Genomic DNA, 21,974 nt, shown 5'->3' with positions numbered 1-21,974 from the left:
ATTTTATAGTTAGAGGCGCGCGAGTGCGCGCGACCGACCGCACAGAGCTACAGAGCAGACCAATGAGTGGGCACTCTCTTCGCGCCGGCTCGGGATTGGGCGAACCGCGCCAGCCTCTCAGCCTGACAGTGGGCGGGGCGCGCCGGGGAGGGACTGGGATAGGCGCGTCCGCTGCGCCAGAGTCCCGGGGGCGCGTGCGCGGTCTCGCGGCGGCCGCGGGGGCGGGTCTCGCGCGGTCTCGAGTTGGAGTTGCTGGCGGCGACTGCCGCGACGGAGGAGGCTGGCGGTGGGGAGGGGGTGGAGACTAAAGATCCTGAGGTGGGGAATCGAGTTTCTGGAGTCTTTATCCGGTATTTTGAGGGCCACCGGAGGGCTGTGGCTTTTGCAGTGCTTAGGAGCAGCTGGGGCGCGAAGGTTGGCAGCGCCGTAGCGCGGAGGTAAGAGGCGGACCGGTGGCAGCTGGGTTGTGGAGATCTTAATCAACAGGTCCGCGGGAGCGCGGCGGGGGAGGGGCGGCAGGGCTGGTCCCCTCGTTCCCTCCCCCACACGCCGCGCTCGGGCGGGGGCTGGACCCCCAGGCTGCTCGGCCGGCAGCCCCTGGCAGTGGGATCGGTAGCTGCGGCGGGTGCGAGTCCAACCTTTGTCCCTCAAAGGAACGCTGCCTGCGCGGTGCCCGCTCCCTGTGCCTTGGCCAGGGACGCACCTTGGCGCCGGCTCCAGCCCGCCCCAGCTGAGTTGCGGGTCGCGCGGCTTTGAGTAGTCTGCCTGCTGAGCCTGGGCCGGGAGTTGGCGACACTGGGGACGCCTTTCTGGCCGGTCGGGAAATCGGCGGGGGAAACACTTTCCTTTAGCAGACGGAATGTAGCCAGCTGACTGAGTCAGCTCCTGGTATTCTGCTACTCCTTGCGTTCTTTAAACAGATAAACAGTTCCTGCTTCCTTGTGCCCGCTTTGAAAGGAAAACCTAATTTCGTTAATGTTTTCTGATAATTTGCTCTGAGATTGTAAATTAGACTTGGAAGCCTGTAAATTGTAATCTATTTTCATTGAAAGACGCTTTAGACGATCTCTGTTGTAAATTATGTAACTTCCTAATGATAACTCATCTTCTGTTTAGTTGATTGACACAGTAATGCGTGTGGAATTTAGGTTTCGGTCGAAAGATTTTTCCAGGCCCTTTATGAAGTACGATATAGTGTGAGTTTGTCCCGTTTCTCCTTTACAAGTCTAAGGATTTTGATTTAGAAAGTCTGTATAACAAAAATTGATTCAAGTATTGATTTGACCTACAAGATGAAAAGTGTTGATATTTCTAATTTTAAAAAAGCAATGTCATGTTTTAATAATCGTACCCTAATTACCCTTTTGAATTATACCAGACATTAATAACCTATTAAATTCTGCATAGGAACAAATGACGTGTTGGTTATTGGTGTCTTTGAAGTGTAAATATTGACGGTAATGAAAATTATTAAATAAGCTTTCTTGAATATGAACTACTATTTTTTTTTTTTTTTACGAGATTCCTGTGAACATAACATATTACGGTTTTAAAAGCCTGTCTAAACTATTGTGGCATACTGAAATTATCAAAATGTAAGCGTTTTATGTATGAAATAGGTAAAAATATGAAAAGCATTATTTTATCGTTGTTTTAAAACAGTTGAGTGAATCTTACCATGTATGACTTACTTGGATGTCTTGGCTAAGACAGACCTGACAAGGGGGGGGCTCAATAATATTAACTCATTTTAGAATGTTAAAATAAGAGAGGTTATATAAATTCTACATAAGGGTGACTCAGGTCAGTACAGTGGTTTAGCTATTTATATGACCTTCCTGAATTATCTTTATTAAAAATCTCTTCACAGATATACCAAGAAATTTGGTCTGTTTATATCTCAGTACACTAACTAAGATGTCCTATTTCTCTGTGATTTTTTTCTGATTTTAGTGTGTTTGGAAAAAAGAGTATCTTAACATGTGATTTAGAACATAATTTTTTATTATATACTTATTGAATCACAGAAGTATTGAGTTGGAAGCAGTTGCTGTGGTTATAGAGTTTATCTTCATTTTCCAGGAAAAAGAAAGGTTTGTAGAAATAGCCTATAGTTTGAGTGCTAACTAGTGATGGACTTGGAAATAGATGCTGAAATGATTGTCTCCATATTCCAAGTTCAGTGTCTCCTTACTTAATCTTAAATAAATTAATATATTACCGTCTCCAAATCATATAAGTGGTTGGTAGGGTCAGTTCTTTCCCTTATGCATCCCCCCACTTTTTTTTTTTTTTTTTTTAAGTGGAGTACCAGGGATTGAACCCAGAGGTACAGTACATTGAGATAGGGTCTCCCTAAGTTGCTGAGGTTGGCCTCTAACTTGAGATTCTCTTGCCTCAGCCTCCAGAGTAGCTGTGATTACTGGTGCATGCCACCATGCTGGCTTCCTTTTCCTTTTTTCAATATTTCAAACAATGTTAAATGAATATTCTTGTGCATGTCTCTGAGCACATGTGTGGTGGAAATTCATGACATTTGTAAAGGGGAATTGCTGATAATAGGTTGATATTCATTTCCAGCTTTACTAGTTACAGCCATATTACCCTCTAAAGGTGTAATGATTTTCATTCCTACCAGTAGTGGTTTCTCATTCTTGCCTACAAATGGCATTGTCAGATTTTTAAAATTTCTGCCCATTTGAATAAGAAATTATATATGCTTCCTTTCTTTAAAAAAGAGTTTTTTATGCATACTACCAGCAAGATACAGAACAGTTCCATCTCCTAAAATCTCCTTGTGTTACCCTTTTGTAGTCAACTTTCCCCTATCTTTTATCCCTGGGAACCAGTGACTGTCTCTCCTTGTAATTTTATTTTCTTGAATATCATTTAAACAGAATTATACAATACTTAGCTTTTTGTTTCTGCTTTTTTTCATTTGTTTGCATATATTGGAAATTCAGCCATGTCGTTGAGCAAATACACATTCCTTATATTTTATTGTTGAGTATCCTATTTCTTTATATAGATGTACCATCATTTGTTTATCCATTCACCAATTGAAGGACATTTGAGTTGATTTCTTTCTTTTTTTTTTTTTTTGGTGAACATGTCTGGTTTTCTTCTGGGTAAATACCTGAAAGTGGGATTGCTGCTCATATGGGTAAAGTTGCTTAGCTTTGTTAAACAAAACAAAATACCTAGTCTGTGATAGGCAGAATAATAGTCTTTAAAGATGTTCTTGCATGTGCATTGGTGCACCCTGTAATCCCAGTGGCTGGCTCAGGAGGCTGAGGCAGGAAGATTGCAAGTTCAAAGCCAGCTTCAGCAATTTAGTGAGGCCTTAAGTACTTTAGCAAGACCGTATCTCAAAATAAAAAATAAAAAGCAGGTAAGGATGTGGCTCAGTGGTTAAGCACCCCTGAGTTCCATCCCTGGTACCCCCCCCAAAAAAATTCTAATAACTAAAACCTGTGAATACGTTTGGTTACAAGGCAAAATTGAAAAATTGAATTAAGGTAGTTAATTAGTCTAAATACAATAATACCAGAGGGCCCAAGTATCAGAATTGCCTTTTAAAAAGGAATGAGAAGGGGTTAGGTATGGCTCAGTGGTAGAACGCTGCTTCCTAGCTTGAGGCACGCTCTGGGTTCCATCCTCAGCACCACATAAAAATACATAAATAAAGGTATTGTGTCCAACTACAACTAAAAAATAAATATTAAAAAAAAGGGAATGAATTTGGCGTGAACATACTTTATACATAGAGTTACGAAAAATTGTGCTGTGAATGGATAATTATGAATGTAATGCATTCCACTATTGTCATGTATGTAAGGAAAAAAAAAGGAATGAGAAAAGCTAAAGAATAGTGTGAAAAAACTTGTAACAATGGAAATAGGGTCAGGGAGATGCAGAGTTGCTGGCTTTGAAGAGGAGAGGAGGCCTCAAGTGAAGGAATTTAGGTGAGCTCTAGAAGATGGAAAATACTAGAAAAAGAATTAATCTTTAGAACCTCTAGAAAAGAAAGCAGCCCTGCCAAATACTATAGATTTGTATACAGAGTGTTCTGTAAACCTACAGATCTGTAAACTGGTAATTTGTGGGTGTTTTGTTTTGTTTTTTTGGTCCCGACAATTGAACAAGGGGCATTTAACCACTGAGCCACATCCCCAGTCCTTTAAAATTTTTTTTTTTTGAGAAAGGGTCTCACTAAGTTACTTAGGGCCTCCATAAGTTGCTGAGGCTTGCCTGGACTTGCAGTCCTCCTGCTTCACCCTTCTGAGTCGCCAGGATTACAGGTGTGTACCACTTTGCCCGACTCAAATCTGTGTTGTTTTAAGACATCTAGTTTGTTACACCAGCATAGTAAATGAAAACATTGTCAAACTTTTTTAAAAAAATATATATTTATTTATTTTTAGGTGTAGACGGATACAACACAATGCCTTTATTTTTATGGGGTGCTGAGAATCAAACTTGGTCCCGCTCATGCTAGGCGAGCACTCTTCTGCTGAGCCACAATCCCAGCCCCAAAACATTGTCAAATTTTTTAAAGCACTTTGCATTCCCACTAGTATGTATGAGAGTTCCAGTAACTTTATATTCTCATCAGCAACTTGGTATGGGCAATCTTTTAAATTTTAGCTATTCTAAAAGGTATATAATAGTATCTCATTGTGGTCTTTAATTGCAGTTCCCTTGTGACTAATCATGTTGAGCAGCTTTTCATGTGCTTCTTTGCTGTCTTTTATCTTTGGTGAAGTGTCCAAATCTTCTGTTGATTGATTGATTGATAGGGTCTGGCTCTGTTGCACAGGCTGGCCTTGAACTTTGGGGCTCTAGGGATCCCCCTGCCTGAGACTCCTGAGCTGGGTCTATATGCTTGCTCTACCTTGCCCAGCTTAGATTGTTTTCTTAAAGAGTTCTTTTTTGGGGGGCAGGATGCTGAGGATTAAACCTTGGGCCTTGTGCATGCTAAGCAGGCACTCTACCACTGAACTGCAGCCCCAGTGCCAGATTTTAAGAGTTCTTTGTTGTCTTTTGTCAAATAAGTATCCTGCCAAGATTTTCTCCCAGTCTGTGGTTTACTTTTTCATCCTCTTAGTAGTGTCTTTTGAAGTACTGAAGTTTTAAAATTTTGATGAAGCCCAAATCACCAATTTTTTATTTTATGAATCTTACCTTTTGCCATTGCAGCTCAGAATTTTTTGCCTTATCCAAGGTCACAGAGATTTTTTTCTTATATTGTTTCTACATATTTTATATTTGCATATTTTACATTTAGATGTATGTTTGTTTTAAGTCAATTTTTACATGAGAGTACTATAAGTAGATTTTTATTTATTTTCTTTTGTTGCTACCTGATGGTTTCTTGAAAACATCCTCCTTTCTCACTGAATTGCCCTTGTCTGTTAAAATCCACAAGATACGGACAACTTCTATTCCATTGATCTGTTTATCTATACTTTTGCCAGTAACGCACTGTCTTATCAGAACTTAAACATACCTTGACATCAGGTGAGTCCTCCAGCTTAATTCTTTTTCAGAGCTGTTGTGATTAGTTTCTTGGCCTTTCCATATAATATTTAAAATACCTTATTGATACACAGACACACACACACACACACAAATCTGTTGGGCTTCTGATTGGGATTATGTTTGATAGATAAATCAACCTGACATTTTAACAGTATTGAGTCTTCTAATCTATGAAAACAGTATTCTCTTCATTTACTTATGTCTTTGATTTCTTTCATGAGGGTTTTATAGTTTTCAACATATAGATCCTTCAGTTAATTTATTAGGTCTGTACCTAAGTATTTTGATTGGTTCTGTTATAAAGGATTTTTTTTTTTTTTTGAGAGAGAGGGGGGGGGAGAATTTTAATATTTATTTTTTAGTTTTTCGGTGGACACAACATCTTTGTTTTGTTTGTGGTGCTGAGGATCGAACCCGGGCCGCACGCATGCCAGGCGAGTGCGCTACCGCTTGAGCCACATCCCCAGCCTGTATAAAGGATAATTTTTAAAAATTTAGTTTCAAATTGATCATTGATATATATAGATGATCAATTAATTTGCATAAATTAACTTTGTATCTCTCTCTCTCTCTTTTTTTTTTTTTTAGAGACCAGGCTGACCTGAGATAGAGTCAAATAATCCTTCTGCCTTAGTCTCCCATGTAGCTGGGACTATAGGTGTTGCCCCCATGCCCTGTAGCCTGAATTTGTTGTTGTTGCTAATGGAGTTTTTTGTTTGTTTATAGATTTCTTGGGATTCACTAAGTAGACAATCATGTTGTATATGAATAGAGAAGCCTTTTTTCTTTTCAGTCTGTATATCTTTCATTTCCTTTTCTTTATTTGAAGTTTTCTTTATTTGTATTTGTTTTTCTTGGCTTATTCCACTGGCTAAGGATTTCAGTGAGATGTTGAAAGAAGTGAGAGAGAGCATCCTTATCTTAATCACTATCTTAAAGGGAAAGTATTGAGTATTTCATCTTTAATATATGTTAGCTGTAGATCATTTTGTGAACACTCATAACCAGGTTAAGAAAGTTTTTTTGTGTGTGTGTCTCCAGTTTACTGAGAGTTTTTGTTTGTTGCTTTTGTTTTAATACTGAAGTTGAATTTTGTCAAATGACCTTTCTGCATGTATTCAGATGGTGTAGATTTTTTTTCCTTTAATCTATTAACATGATTATTTATGCTGATTTTTCAATATTGAGCTAGCCTTTTATGCTTCTGGGAGTAACTCCAAGGTTACTTTTTAAAAAGTAATTTTGCTTGCTTAAAAACTAACATAATCAGATGGCTGAGGCAGAATCGCAATTTCAAGACCCTACCTCACCTACTTAGTGAGAACCTGACTCAAACTGAGAAATAAAAGGGGTTGGGAATGTAGCTTAGTGGTAGATTTCCCTGGGTTCTATCCCAACTAGTATAAGAATGAATAAATAAAAACAAATATACAATAATACTTAAATGAAGAAGGAGGATTGGGGTTATAGCTCCTATGGCAGAGCACTTGCCTAGCATGCATGACGCTCTGGGTTTGATCCCTAGCATTAAAACAAACAGCCCCACAAAAACAACTCCAAAAACCACAAAACAACAAAAATCATATAAGATTTTTATAAACTAAAGTATACAGAAGAGTCAGGATAATTTAATAACTGTTACCTACATTTTACATGTTAGTAGGACTTGATCTATACTGGTGTTTGGAGACTTGGAGGACTCTTGTTTAAAAGGCCAGACAAGGTAGCAACTTAGGAGACAGGAGGATATCAAGTTTAAGGCCAGCCTCAGCAGCTTAGCGAGACCCTGTCTCGAAATAAAATAGGCTTGGGGATAAGTAAATAAAAACATAAATACAATTGCTAAGTGAAGGAAGAAAATGATATTTGTATTACTTTAATCAAACATTGCTTGTGCAGAGTTTATTTCAACAAAGTATTATAATAAAAAAGCCATATATCTTTTAGTAGGTGAATGGTTAAACTGTATATCCATTCCATGAAATAATACTCTGCAGTAAAAAGTTACAAAATACTGATACATGCTATAACCTGGATGAGTCTCCAGAGATAATACGAATGAAAAAAAAGTCAATCTCAAAAGTTACTATGTGGTTCCATTTATATAATATTCTTGAAATGCAAAATTATGAAATTGAACAGATTGGTTGCTGCCAGGGGTTTATGGAAGTTGTAAAGGTGGGAGGGGAGTTGGTGTGACTGTAAAAAGGAGGAAGTATATCTTAACTGTATCACTATCAGCACCCTGATTGTGACATTGTACTATTGTTTTTCAAATTAATAGCTTTGGGGTAAAGCAGGCTTGGGGATGCACCCTGTAATTCCAGTGACTCAGGAGGCTGATGCTGGAAATTGCAAGTTAGAGGCCAGCCTCTGCAGTTTGGTGAGGCCCTGCCTCAAAGAATAAAAAGGAGATGGGGATGTAGTTTAGTGGTAAAGTGCCCTGTGTTCAATCCCCATACTGGAGGGAAAAAAATTAGTGTCGGGGAAACTTGGTAAGGGATATGTAGATCTTTATTATTTATTATAACTACATGTGAATTTGAAATTATCTCAAAATATAAAGTCTAATTTAGATTTTAAAAAAAGATCATGAAGTGGGCTGGAGCTATAGCTCAGTGGCAGAGCGCTTGCCTAGCATGTGTGAGGCACTGGGTTGGATCCTTAGAACCACATAGAAATAAACAAATAAAATAAAGGCATTCTGTCCACCTGCAACTACAAAAAAAAATTTCAAAAAAAAAATCATGAAGTACTTAAAGGTAGAATAATGTCTAATAAGTTGTTACATAGAATCTGAAGAAATGCCTTGAAAGGAAGTGTACTTCTTATAGATGATGAGACCTTGAGAGTAAGAATTTGAGGTATATAAAATGAATAAATGGAGTTTGCACACCTGAGGATTTAAGGAGGTATTTCAACAAAAGTTTGGTACAGCAAGTATCAATATGTAAGTAGTTCCACATACATGTTGCCTCTGTTATTCTTCCATCACCATTACTGCCTAAAAGAGACCTTAGACTGAGAAGGGGCAGAGCTTACTTACTTGAAAAGGTGGGTTACATTTTAAACAAATTAATGATTGCCTTGCTTTCCCTGCCCTTACCATGAGCTAGGAGGTTTGAGATCATAAAAAAAAGGGGGGAGACAGAATAAAAGCATAGGTGTACATTACATACTCTGAAGGAAAGGAACAGAGTTTTATGTGAATGTAGCACAAATGGACCTAACTTGGGATGATGTGAGGAAAAGCTTCTCATAAGAACTTCAGTTGAGATCTGAAAGTTGGATAAGAGTTTACTAAGGGGAACATTTTCTTGATGGAATGAATAGTTTTGTGCAAAAGCATAGGTGGATCAGATGTGCATTTGAAGAGCTGAAAAAAGGTCAGTGTGGCCGTAGTGAGAGACATAAAATTTCAGAAATTTTAGTGTAGAAATCTTAATTCAGTTTGCCCCATGGGATAAGGTTGAAATTCTCTAGAAATCAAGTACAAAATGACAAACTGTCTTTTAAGGTACTGAATTGTATTTTGAATGAAGATGAATTAATTTGGAGGGTTTTTTAAGAATAAAACCTATGGAAGTTTAAAGGAAATATCAGGTTTCTTCTTTACACTAGGAAATCAACTGTAGACCCTTCATTAGTCACTTAAGTGTGTGTGTGTATTTTGTTTGTTTGTTTTATTTTTTGAGTACCAGGGATTGAACTCAGGGGCACTCAACCACTGAGCCACATCCCCAGCCCTAGTTTGTATTTTATTTAAAGACAGGGTTTCACTGGGTTGTTTAGCGCCTTTCCATTGCTGAGGCTGGCTCTGAACTTGAAATCCTCCTGTCTCAACCTCTGGAGCCACTGGGATTACAGGCATGTGCCACCACACCCAGCTTATTAGTCACATAAAGGTTTGACTTGATCAGAGTTGAAGGATTTCAGTGACTATATTAAATCAAAAAGTGTGAAGTGAAGTATAAAATAAAGTGCCTGTAAGAAAAAGCCAGACTATTTTGTTTTGTACTCAATATGCTCCTTCATGAAAAATGTGGGTGCATTCTTATTAAATACATTTTGAATTGTAAAGTTTTCCCATCATTCAAATATAGAAGACAGTTTAATTATGAAGAATAAAGCTTCAGAAACTTTATAATCAAGCTGTTTTATCATTTTTGTAAAGTTGGGCTTATCACTTAAGATTATAACAATGCATGCAGTTTTGGCCTTTTGTCTCATAATTTTATAGTTCTTTAATAATTGTTTGAATAATTGTCTCAAAGACCCTAAATATTGAAGTTTTGAGATCTTTTACTAATTTAAGACAGTAGTGAAATATTTTCTGTAAATATTTTAAGCTTTGTGGGGCATATTGTCTCTGTTATAGGTACTCAGTTCTGCTTTTAGAGTACAAAGGTAGCCAAACAAATGAATGTGATTGTGTTACAATAAAACTTTACAGTTGTGCGTCACTTGATGACAGATATGTTCTGAGAAATGTCTTAGGTAGTTAGGTGATTTTGTATGTGAACATCATGGAGTATACCTAAACAAATCTAGATGGCATAAGTCAGTCACTTGGTGTAAGTCACTTTTGAGATGGTAAAGAGATGCAGAGAACATGAGATACATGAGGTTGCTGTCAGTTTTAACCCAGCATACTGTTTCAGTTTTATAAGTAGAAGGATTACACTCTAAAATAATGATAAAAAGTATAGTATAGTAAGTATAAAAACCATAAAATAGATACTTATTATCAATATCAAGTAAATACTATACATAAATTATGTGTTATACTTTTATATGCAGTTGGTTTTGTTTACACAAGCATCACCACAGACTTGTAATATATTGAACTGTGACATCACTAGATGATAGGAATTTTACTCTCTACTATAATCTTATGGGATCATTGTTTTATATATGGTGTGTCCTTGACTGAAATGTCTTTTCCTCTTATTGCTGTACTTATAAAAGCAGGACCTGACTGATTTGACCTTTGAACTTAGTTTGCATACCTCTGCTTTAAGGCAAAAAATCAGTAGGGGAAATGACAATAATTTTCTGTATATAAAGTACAGAAGTTTAAATTTTGAGGAAGACGAATTTTGTTAATTTTTTTAAATTGATTTCAATTTTGGTTTTTATCTAAGGACTGTGTCCCTTAACCCAAGGTCATAAAGAGCTTCTTTTATATTTTCTTCTACATGTTCCGTAGTTTTATATTTAGGTTTATCATCCATTTTGAGTGAATTTTATATGAAGTGTGAGGTATAAGTTGAGTTTCATTTAATTTATTCACTTGTTCCATAACCAGTTGTTGAAAAGGCTGTCTTTTTTTCATTGAATCGCCCTGTTAATCAAAAACTGTTGCCTTTATCAGTATTTATGAACTCTTATGTTTTACTGATCTGTGTGTCTGTCCTTTTGCCAATACTGTAGAGCCTTAACTACTAATGTCTTTAAGTCAGATAATGTGAGTTCTCCAGTTTTATTCTTTTTCAAGAATTTTTTTGGCTAAGCTTATATAAATTTTAAAATAAGCTTGTCAAATGTGTCATATCCTGCAACATGAAAACCACTGATCTATACTTGAATAACGACTCCCCAGAAATCTATGTTCTATAAAATTCATTCCTGTAGATTTTGATAGGAATTAGGCAAAACCAGAACATTTAGAAATAATTTAAATATTTAATTAAAAAAATCTTCAAAGGGTTGTAGAAACAAGATTAACTGAAAATACATAAGAAAGTATAGATTTCACCAGGTGCTGTGGTACATGCTTGTAATCCCAGCTTCTCGGGAAACTGAGACAGGAGGACTGCAAGTTCTAGGCCAGCCTGGGCAACATAGACCCTGATGCAAAAAATTAAAAAAATATAAATGGTTGGGAATGTAGATCAGTGATAAAGCTCTCCTGGGTTAAATCCTCATCCCCAAACTAAAACATGCATGTTTCTGTTGTTTAGCAGTACACAGTGAATTGCATATGATTATTTAGGTTTCTTAGATATCAGGCAACGTATTTTTGTCTTGATAATGTGTTTTGCTAAATAATTTAAAACCTATTCAGAAGCCCAGTGTTACCTTTTTTATTTTTTATTGTGGTACAGAGGAATTGAATCTAGGGATACTCTACCACCAGCTATACCTTGAGCCCTTTTTTATTCTGAGTCAGAGTCTCCCTAAATTGTAGAGGCTAGCCTTGAATTTGCAATTCTTCTGTCTCAGCCTCTTTTGTGGTTAGGAATTATAGATGTGTGCCACTGCCCCCAGCCCCCATGGTAGCTTTTGAAGCCTTAGCCTAAAGTCTGGGTTCCTAAAGTGTAACCCACCAAGTTATCATCTTTTTTGATTGCTCCTTTATGCGTACAGTCAAAATTAATCTCTTTGTTCTTTTCATATACAGTTATCTTTTGGTATCCATTGGGGGTTAGCATTCCAAATCTCTGAATGTGCTTGCTTTTTATGTAAAAATGGTGCTGTATTTGTGTATAGCCTCTCCACATCTTCCCATGTGCTTTAATTTGTCTAGGTTATTTTTTATACCTAATACTGTGTAAATGCTGTGAAAGTAGTTGTTATACTGTATGGTTTAGAAAATAGTGACAAAAGATGTCTGTATCGGTTTAGTACGGATGGAGTTTTTTCTTTAAAATATTTTCCATTTACAGTTGGTTGAATCCATGGATGTGGAACCCATAGATACGGAGGGGAGAGTATAATTGGTCATTTCTTCCTCTCAGGCTTCGTTCATGCCATGCCTTTTACCTAGAACTTTGGCATTCCAACGCTTGACCAGACCCACAGTAAGAAATATATTTTACATAGGGAACCAATTCATTTATGTTTTTGCATTAAAGTTTTCTGAAACAACATCTTTAGTTACACATAGTGTATTCTGATTTTATATTCTACTTTGTTTTTTAAAAAGTTGGTTGAGGGCTGGGGTTGTGGCTCAGTGGTAGAGCGCCTGCCTAGTACGTGTGATTCCCTGGGTTTGATCCTCAAGCACCACCTAAAAATAAATAAATAAAATAAAGGTGTTGTGTCCAACTACAACTAAAAAATAAAATAAAAAGTTGGTTGAGAATCACTAAATCCATTTCATGGCTCACAAATGTGTCATATCCTGCAACATGAAAACCACTGATCTAGACTTGAATAATGACTCTCCAGGAATCTATGTTCATTTTTTTCATTTAAAATTCAACTTGTCCACACTCCTGTTCCCTGTAGGAACCTTTCATATTCCTGCCATTGCTTTGGAAAACTATGCATTCATTGTTTTATATTCTTTCTTCATAGCTAATTTGTAGCTTATCAAGGGCTGTAACTATTGTTTTGTATTCATTTAACTATGTTCTGGACACAATCTATTTCCTGACCAAAAATCTAGAAGAAAATGTTAAGCATTAAACAAGTACTTCTTTTGGTATTAGAAATCTAATGGCCTCCCATTGAAAAAACTATATGAACTCCACTTTATATATAATAAACCTATAAATGTAACTGTTTCTTATTAAATAAAAGATTCCAGTATTATGAGATTATTTTGTGAATGTGATTGTCATTTGGGTCCTTCCTCTGAAACATACACAGGTGTGTGTGTGTGTGTGTGTGTGTGTGTGTGTGTGTGTGTGGTGTTGCAGAGGCAGAGTTCATGGAAATAGAGGCAGATCCTTTGAACCAGGTGATTCATCTATGGTCTATAAAAGTGACCTGCAAATGTTTTTCAAAATGATTCACTTAAGGGTAATCAATAGATACTTAGCAGTTGACAAAAGGAACTAATAGTTTTTTTTTGTAGGCATCTTAAAAAGAATTTCATCTTTTTATACTTTATACCTTATCCTTTTATATTAAATTTTAGAGCAAGATTGTTAGTTCTTTTGATCAAATCCTAGTACATTTTGTTTTCTCCTAATTCTTATCCAGAATTGTATCCCTTGCTTCATCTCTGTTAAACAGTATGCTATATTCTGTGTATATTTCTTAAGATTACTGACTACATTTTAAAGTCTTTATCAGTATTATACCTTTTACAAGGAAATTGAGACTCAAGAGTATTTTACCCAAAGTTCTGTTGTTTAGAATTCAGTTTATTTTACCCCAGGCCCTTCCTTGTTTTTCTCAGTATTATTGCATGCCACAGGAACTTTTGTTTAACATTGTCATCTTGATAAGATTAGAATTATTTTGAAGAAAATCATCTTTGACTTAGTGTTTAAAATATACTTGAATTAAAATGAAGAATTTTGAGCAGATAAATTGTAAATAAGCTCCTTAAGGATAGGAGCTATAACTTTTAAATCTTAGTATCTCAGTGTCTAATGTGGTTGTGATGCAGTAAGAAATATGTTTGATCTTTGTCCCTGTTCCTAATATGGAACTTCTAAATCCCTTGGAATTTCTTTAGTGATAGGAGTGATAAGAGTGTCTTTTGTTGCAAGAAGGTGAGATACTTCTTGCCTGGGCCCCTAGATAAGTTCAGGTTGGGAGCCAGAAGGATCAAGAAATGATTAGAGATTGGAACTTTTAAGTCCCATCCCTTACCTCTGGGGAGGTAAAGTTAGGGTAGTTAGTCACTAATAGCCAATGATTTAATCAGTCATACCTGTGAAGGTATGACTGTCTTTTACTGAAAGCTTCCAGAAAAGACTCTAAACAGTGGTGTTTAGAGATTGTTGGGGTTGGTACATATATCAGGTGCTAGGAAGGTGTTATACATGGAATCCACTCTCCCCTCCCAATTCTCCTGTGCTTTGCCCTGTGCATCTCTTCCATATGGCCATTCCTCTATAATAAACCAGTAACAGTAAGTAAAGTGTCTTCCTGTGTTCCTGAGCCATTCTAGTAAATTATGAACATTAAAGGAGGAACCCCCCCCATTAATAACTGCATGGTTAGAAGTACAAGATGCCCAGGATTTGTGGTTGGCATTTGAAGGCTTATGGAGTCTGAGACTAACTGCAGGTAGATGGTACCATAAGTGAATTGAATTGTAGAATACCCAGTTGCTATTTGAAGGATTAGAGATTAGTTAGTACAAGGAAGAGAGATCTACACATTTGGTATCCAAAGTATTCATAGTGAAAAGCAGATCAGAATGGCACATACTTTGTGCTTGGTTCTAGTTTGTAGTTTTATCATTTGTTTGTTTAAACTTGAGCTTTTTGAGTTTTTTGTTTGTTTGTTTGTTTGTTTTAATGATACTAAGGATTGAACTCAAGACCTTGGACGTGATAAGCAAGAGCTCTACCACTGTGCTACATCCCCAGCCCAATATGAGCTTTTTATCAGAGGCTGTTTTTCATTAGGTAATTTTCATTACACATTTTTCTTTCCTTTCTTTCTTTTTTTTGTGGTTCTAGGGATTGAACCCAAGGCCTCATCCATACTAGGCAAGTGCTCTGCCCTGATCTATACCCGCAGCCTACATTTTACATTTAGAATGATGTTAATTCACTTCATTTTACTGTAGTGAATTAACTCTTATGTTTGGATAAAGCATTGAATTTTACCAATGTTAATATGTTTGTATTAATTTTTTTTCTTTTTGCATAATGGATGCCTTTCCTATCTATCTTAGGCCTTATAATCTTTATGCCAGTTCTCTTAGGATGCTCTTCCTTTGAAGGTAACCTTTGGGGCATTTTCTGCAGTTCTAGTACAGCACTTATCAAACAGTATTACAGTTGTATTGGTTTTTTTTTTTTTTTTTTTGATTGTTGTTATTTACTTTTGATGTCCATGCTAGATTTTAAGTTTCTTAAGGATAAAGATTGCCTTTGGAACTTTTTTTTTTGTGTGTGTGCCAGGGGTTTTGTACCAAGTGAGTACTTATAATGTTGAATGAAAATGTAGTTTAGTTATCCCTTTTTTTAAATTATAGAATTTACAGTTTAGTAACCGTCTATATGACCTTTTATTCTAATCTCTTGTTATTTAAGATATCCCAACATGTTTTCCTCCCCTTTATGTCTGGCCATAAACATAACATTACTCATATCTCAGTACCATAGTACTAAAAATTCATTGGATTCTAAACTCAGTGACATTTGTATTCTTTTCAGTCTTCTTTTCCTTTCCTCTTCTGGTGACACAGCCAGCCCTACATTGCTACTGCTTCAGTCTAATTTATAGATAACTTCAGATATAAGTCTTTATTAGTTTTAATTTTAATATTCTTTAATATTGTTTTGATGACTCTAAAATGGTTATTTTGTATTTCATCAGTGACAATGCATTCCTGCCCCCCCCATTTTATTTGCATACCAATAAACCATCTAGGTAGAGGTAATCATCTACTAATTTGTTGACCTTTGGAGCATATTTTTTCCTCTTGTAAGCTGTAAATCAGAAGTTGGAATGTCTTGTAATGTTTTTAAAGAGGTCTGAAACTTTAGAAACATGTATTGGGAAAAATAATTGGAGGGGAGGAAAAAATCTGTAAGGAATACATCAAGAACAAAGAAACAGCTGTATGAGTTAAGTAATTAGGATTCTTTGAGGTCTGTGTGAGTTATTGACATGATAAAACAATCAGTACAATCAGAATCATGAATCTGAAGTTAAGTATATTTTTCGTAGTGCTAGGTATCAACCCAGTGCCTCACTAGGCACCCTGCCACCAGCCCATATCCCCAGCCTTTGGGAGAAGTACTAGGGATTGAACCCAGGGGCACTTTACCAATGAGTTATGTCCCCAGTCCTTTTTATTTGTTTTTATTTTTTATTTTGATGCTGGGCTTGAACTTGTGATCCTCCTGCCTCAGCTTCCCAGATCACTGGGATTACAGGAAAGTGCTGTCATGTCCAGCCTAGCAATGGTTTATTTTAAATATTTGGTAGATATGGCAAAATTGCCCTCCCAAAACATTGAATTGTTTTAGAGAGTCAATAATACATAATGTTTGTTTCCCTGTATAGTTCCCAGTACTGGGTGGGCATTATTGATAACTCACACAGACTCACAAAACCTTATACCAAAATAACTATTTTTGCAACCATGTTTTTCTTTTACTCCGGTTGGAAGAAAAGAATCATTTCACTATAAATATTTCCTTGAGGAATACAACAAAAAAGACAGCCAAAAGTCAGGGGACATAGCTCAGTGGTGGAGTGCTTGCCTAGCAAGTACAAGACTCAGGGTTCAACTGCCAGCATCCCCCCCCCCAAAAAAAAAAGATAAGGAATTCAGGTAGGGGGCAAGGAAGCAAAAGAATATCTCAAGGATGTTAACTGCTCTACTACTAAGTATATAAACATCTCAAAAAAAATTTACCCCTTTTATCAGGAAATTCTTGGAGGACTCTCAAGAAGAGGAGGCTAGATTAAGAAAGAGGAGGGATGTGTGAGGAGAATTCTCCAGGATTGGGATGAAGAAATGATGGCTCTAAGTGCTAAACATTGAGAGAAGGATTCCACATTGGAGTATGGTTCTGTCGGATTCCATGCAGTATAGTGTGGTAAAATCAACTGCAGTAATGGAAGAGAGTTTAATGAAAAGACTATTCACAAAGGAGTAGGTGATGATAAAGGAATTAACAAAGGATCCTGAACCAGCCTAGGCTTAGCAACAACAGGAAACCTATTAAGCTCAACTTTGAAGGAACAAGGGAGGAATAGTTACTATAATTTACCTAGAGCTATTGCTATAGAAGTGGATTGACTTGATGGGACCTTAGAGGAACTTAACCCTTGCCAGACCATAGGAGGAAACTGGAAGAATGAAGAACCCAGAGACCTTTTACTTTCTTCCCATAGGTAAGTAAGTATGTCCCATAGGTAATGGATACTTCTCTCTGTAAGATAAGAGAATATAGGTCACAAAGTCTTTGTAATCAGCTTTCTAGAACTTGGAGTAGATGGAGAAGGATGATCAATGGATCTGAGCAAAGGGAAAATATCCCAGTAGAAAGAGGAAGATGGAGGGCTCCAAAAGCCATCCCACACACAAACACAAAGAAGAAAATGATAGATTACTCGATTAGTTTGAATATATTGATTCTTCTACCAGAGAATGTGGGGATATGTTAGTACTTTAACAAAGAAGTGAAATATAACTTATTGGAAGAGGTAATAAGAGAGTTAATTCTCGTCTTCTATAGAAAATGGTCAACAGATATTAGCTGTGATTGAAAAAGTCACAGGAAATGGCGTGTGTGTGTGTGTGTGTGTGTGTACATAAGATATGCATGTGGTCTCTTTCTATGCATGTTGCTGAAATATGGAGGTAAATTCAAGATGAAAACAGCTGAGTTAAAAGTGATTTTCTGAAAAGGAACACTTTTTACACTGTTGATGGGATTGTAAATTAGAACAATCACCATAGAAATCAGTATGGAGGTTCTTCAAAAGTCTAGACATGGGACCACCATATGACCGAGCTATATGCTTCTTGGCATTTATCCTAAAGAATTGAAGTCATCATACGTTAAGAATATGTGCATACCCAGGTTTACAGCAGCACCATCCACAATAGCCAGAATGGAACCCCTCCCCCCCCCACACACAATGAAGAATGAAGTTTTATTCAGCCATAAAGAAAAATGAAATTAATGTCATTTGCAGGAAAATGGATGGTACTTGAGAATGTTAAGAAAAATTAGCCAAACTAAAAAATTAAGGGTTATACGTTTTCTCTCATGTGGAAGCTAGAGAGTAAAAAGGAAAAGAAAGGTGGGGGTCTCATGAAAGTCAAATGGAGATCAATAGAGGAAAAGGACTAGGGAGAGGAAATAAGGAAGGAAAAAGGGATATTCTGAAGAGTGGTATTGGCTAAATTGTCATGTTGTATACATATATGAATATGTGATAACAAATCCCACCGTTATATACAACTACAGAGCATCAATTAAAAAATGAAAACAAAAAAAAAAGCAGTGATTCTCTAGGCAAAACTCAGGTAGAGGGGGTAAGGCATTGAATTAGTCTTCTAGTAAGTTTTATGAGGCTATTTTCTTTTTTTTAAAAAAAAACTGTATTCAGATATGTAGGGTTTTTTTACACAACTGTGCAGACAACACAAAAGTGTATCAGAGTCTCAGTTTGTAAAGTAATTAAAAAACAATGCTCTCACTATGCTAGTGATTATTTGTATCAGTTTACTTTTACTTCCTTATTATTGTCATTAATGAATTTGTAGATATTTCTCTCCTTGGATTATTAAGTACTTTGAAGTAATAGTTATGTTCCCCACCCATTGTTTAAATACTCATTCAGATTTAATGCAATAGGTACCAAGTTTATAATGTGAGCATATACAGCACTGTGCAGGGCCTGGAAGAGCCACTATTAGTAGATGGGGTTGGTACTCATATGCAGATAATTAATAATATATGACAATGCCAGGTAGGACATATTAATCACAAAGTAAGTAGTACAGAAAAATAAGTGCTTTAGGACTTGATTATTAAGTCAGAAACATCAATAGGTCTTTCTGGGGCTCCCTCTTAGTGTGGAAAAGATTTTGATGAGTATAGGCAGGAAGCTTGACATGGAACCTTAAACTTGTGTGATTTCAGAATATTGCCTTGATAATAACTCTTTGAAATTATTTAATGATTTTTTCCTTCAAAAAAATGGGTTTGTGTGGTTTTAACATTATCATAAATATTACCCTAGATGTTTTTTGTATATATGTTACGTATACATACACCCTGTTTCTTCTTTACTTTCTTCCTTTTTTTTTCTGGCTCTTAGAATTGAACCTGGGCCTTACATTTACTAGTCATGTACTCTACCACTGAGATGAACCCCCCAGCCATATATCCTATTTCTATGTATGTATATTGTATTGCTATTTGCTGTGGTCTTGGTTTTAGTTTATTCCAAAGTAAAGAAATGTCTAAAATAATGGACTATTTTTTGAGGTGGATAAAAACAAAGGGACATTTCTTTTTTAAAAAAAAAATTTTTGTTTTGTTTTAAGTGGACACAATATCTTTATTTTACATTTATATGGTGCTGAGGATCGAACCCAGTGCCTCGTGCATGCTAGGTGAGCACTCTACCACTGAGCCACAACCCCAGCCCCACAAAGGGACTTTTCTAAGGAGTCAATTTGTTAAATGCACTTCTACTTCATATTAACTTAGGAATATATGTATTTCATAAATAGATTTAGACCTTAAGGTTCTTTGACTTTAACCTTTGGTTCATTTTACCGACTTTGTGGTTCTTCAAATCTTGAGAACATTTATCTCCAGAAGAGATACTGAAGCAAAAACATTTTGTTATTTTTCTCATCATTTATTTTTGTTGTGCTGGGAATCAACTCTTCATTGCTTCAAAGGAAAGTACATGCTTGATGGAAGACGAATGGCCATAACTCATCCTCTCGTACATATCTCTGTTAAATGATATTCCTACCTTTGAATGTATTTTAAGTTTGATGGCCAGTTTACCATTTCTTAGAAGACCATATTGATTTAACTGTGTGTGTAAAATTATGAATGAGAACATTTATAGTAAGAAGTTCCCGCTCTCCGCCACAAAAAAGTAATTCTTTGGGCAAAAAGATTTTCATTCAGAAAAATATTTGTAGCACAGTAGTCCCTCCTTGGGGACATGTTCTAAGACCCACAGTGGATATCCAAAACTGTGGATAATATCAAGCTCTATAAATACTGTGATTTTTCCTGTATGTACATACCTGTGATAAAGATTAATTCATAAATTAGACAGTAGGGGATTAATAGCATAATAATGATTAAATAAAACAATTATGATGATATACTGTAAGAAAAATTATCTGAAGAAAAAAATTGTTTCTTTTAAGATATCTTATTATACTCTACTACACCCTTCTTATTGACTGTAGATAACCAAAACTGCAGAAAGTAAAACTGTGGATAAGCGGGGGAAGACTGTATTGCACATAGTATAAGCTTATTAGATATGAGACACATATTAAGCCTCAGAGGGCTTGCAGTCTACTAGGATTGATGAAACTAGTAAACATTCTGATTTCAAGGTAGACATTAAACGGTACAGCAGAGACAGATTTAAGTGTATTGGGAGGGTAGATTGTGGTTGTGAACAGGTGGGTTTAAAGAAGATTGCATAAGACTCAGTGGAGGAGTAAAATTTAACATATTAAAAAAATAAATGGAGAGAATGTTTTTCTGTGTATAAAATAATATGTCAAATCTGTGGAGGTGGGAAATTGCAGGGCTAGTATGGGAAAGTAGCAACTGGTTTGATTTGGGAGATAGGGGAAGGAGAAATAGAGTGGGAAAAGTGTTCTAGAACTAAGTCAAAAGGAGCCATATGAATGTCAGGTGAAGGAATTTAAAATGTGTCCTACAGAATAATCATTAAAGTGCAATGGAGTCAAACAGACTTCAGAACCAGCTGTGCCATTTAGCCTTTGAAATTGGGCAAATTGCATATTTTGCTAAGCTAAGGTACAGAAATGAACAAAGAGCTGTTTTAAAGGTTAAATGAGATAATTCATGCCAGGTGCTTAACCTGGTGAATGAATGGTACACAGTAAGCCAAGGAAAAAGGAACAAAAACATTCAAAAGAACATTTCCATGGTAATAGGGGTGCTTCAGGAAAGTTAATCTGACTAGCTATACTATGTAAAATGACAGAGAAATACCAAGGTTTGCAAGACTAGTTAAGCAGCTTGTTAAAAAAAGAAATGCAAGAAATAAAGTGAATATGAATAAGGTAGTGGCATGAGAACAGAGAAGCTGGGGTATATTGAGATATTCTCAGGTGGGATTAATGCAATTTGATACAATTGGTTATAAATGTATTTAGGGATATTACAGATACGATTGTCAAGCTACCTAAATTTTACCCCAAGAGGATAACTAATTTATCTAATGGGCTGTTCTGTTGTACTTTCCAGATATTCATTTTTTAAGCTATAAATTAATATTTTATTATTAAAAATAGCATCACTAGGAAACTGGAATGTTGGTAGCTTAGTTTCACTTTTCATGTTCAGTAGGAAAATTCACATTTATTTTTGCCATTTCTCCACTTGGTTGTGTCTGCTACTTGGTTAACTCAGTTTTTAGTAACTGAGCAATAGATGTTATTGCAATCAGGTGCTAAAATAAATTTGTAGCCTATTAACATATATAGTATGAATCATTTAAGGGGAAATATTAATTTTCTCTGATCATATTTTAAAGGCAAAAGAATTATGTAACTATGAGACTTTTAAAGGAAGCATGTAATCAGCATGATATCATCTTATAGAAATATAGTACTGTGGATCTACAAAAGGGTTCACCCATCTGGATTTTAGTTTATATCCCATTTGAGCCATGTGATCTAACTTTTCAGTGCTATTTGGAAAATGGGACGATTTGGCTTGTCTCCTTAGTGTCCTTTTTAGTAATTAACTGCCTGCTAAAACTCCCACTTTAAATGTAATGCTTAAAAAATGGAATTAATCATCTCTTTTCTAATTCTT

General features: G+C 36.1%; 1 protein-coding gene across 2 annotated transcripts in view; it reads left to right on the top strand.

Moving 5' to 3' along the window:
* Positions 1-282: 282 nt before the first annotated feature.
* The window catches only part of Pals1 (protein associated with LIN7 1, MAGUK p55 family member), a 95,100-nt gene continuing 73,408 nt past the window's right edge, over positions 283-21,974 (top strand). For both annotated transcript variants that reach the window (XM_046461895.2, XM_046461894.2), the window contains exon 1: positions 283-437. The gene's annotated coding sequence lies outside the window, so the exon portion shown is untranslated. The remainder of the gene's footprint in view (positions 438-21,974) is intronic.

This window comes from Marmota monax, unplaced genomic scaffold (genome assembly GCF_021218885.2).
Source record: "Marmota monax isolate L192 unplaced genomic scaffold, Marmota_monax_Labrador192_F-V1.1 WCK01_AAM20220418_F8-fsc00001, whole genome shotgun sequence".
NCBI classification, from domain to species: Eukaryota; Metazoa; Chordata; class Mammalia; order Rodentia; family Sciuridae; genus Marmota; species Marmota monax.
Note: the sequence above shows the minus strand (reverse complement) of the source record. Positions and strands in the feature narration are given on the sequence as shown.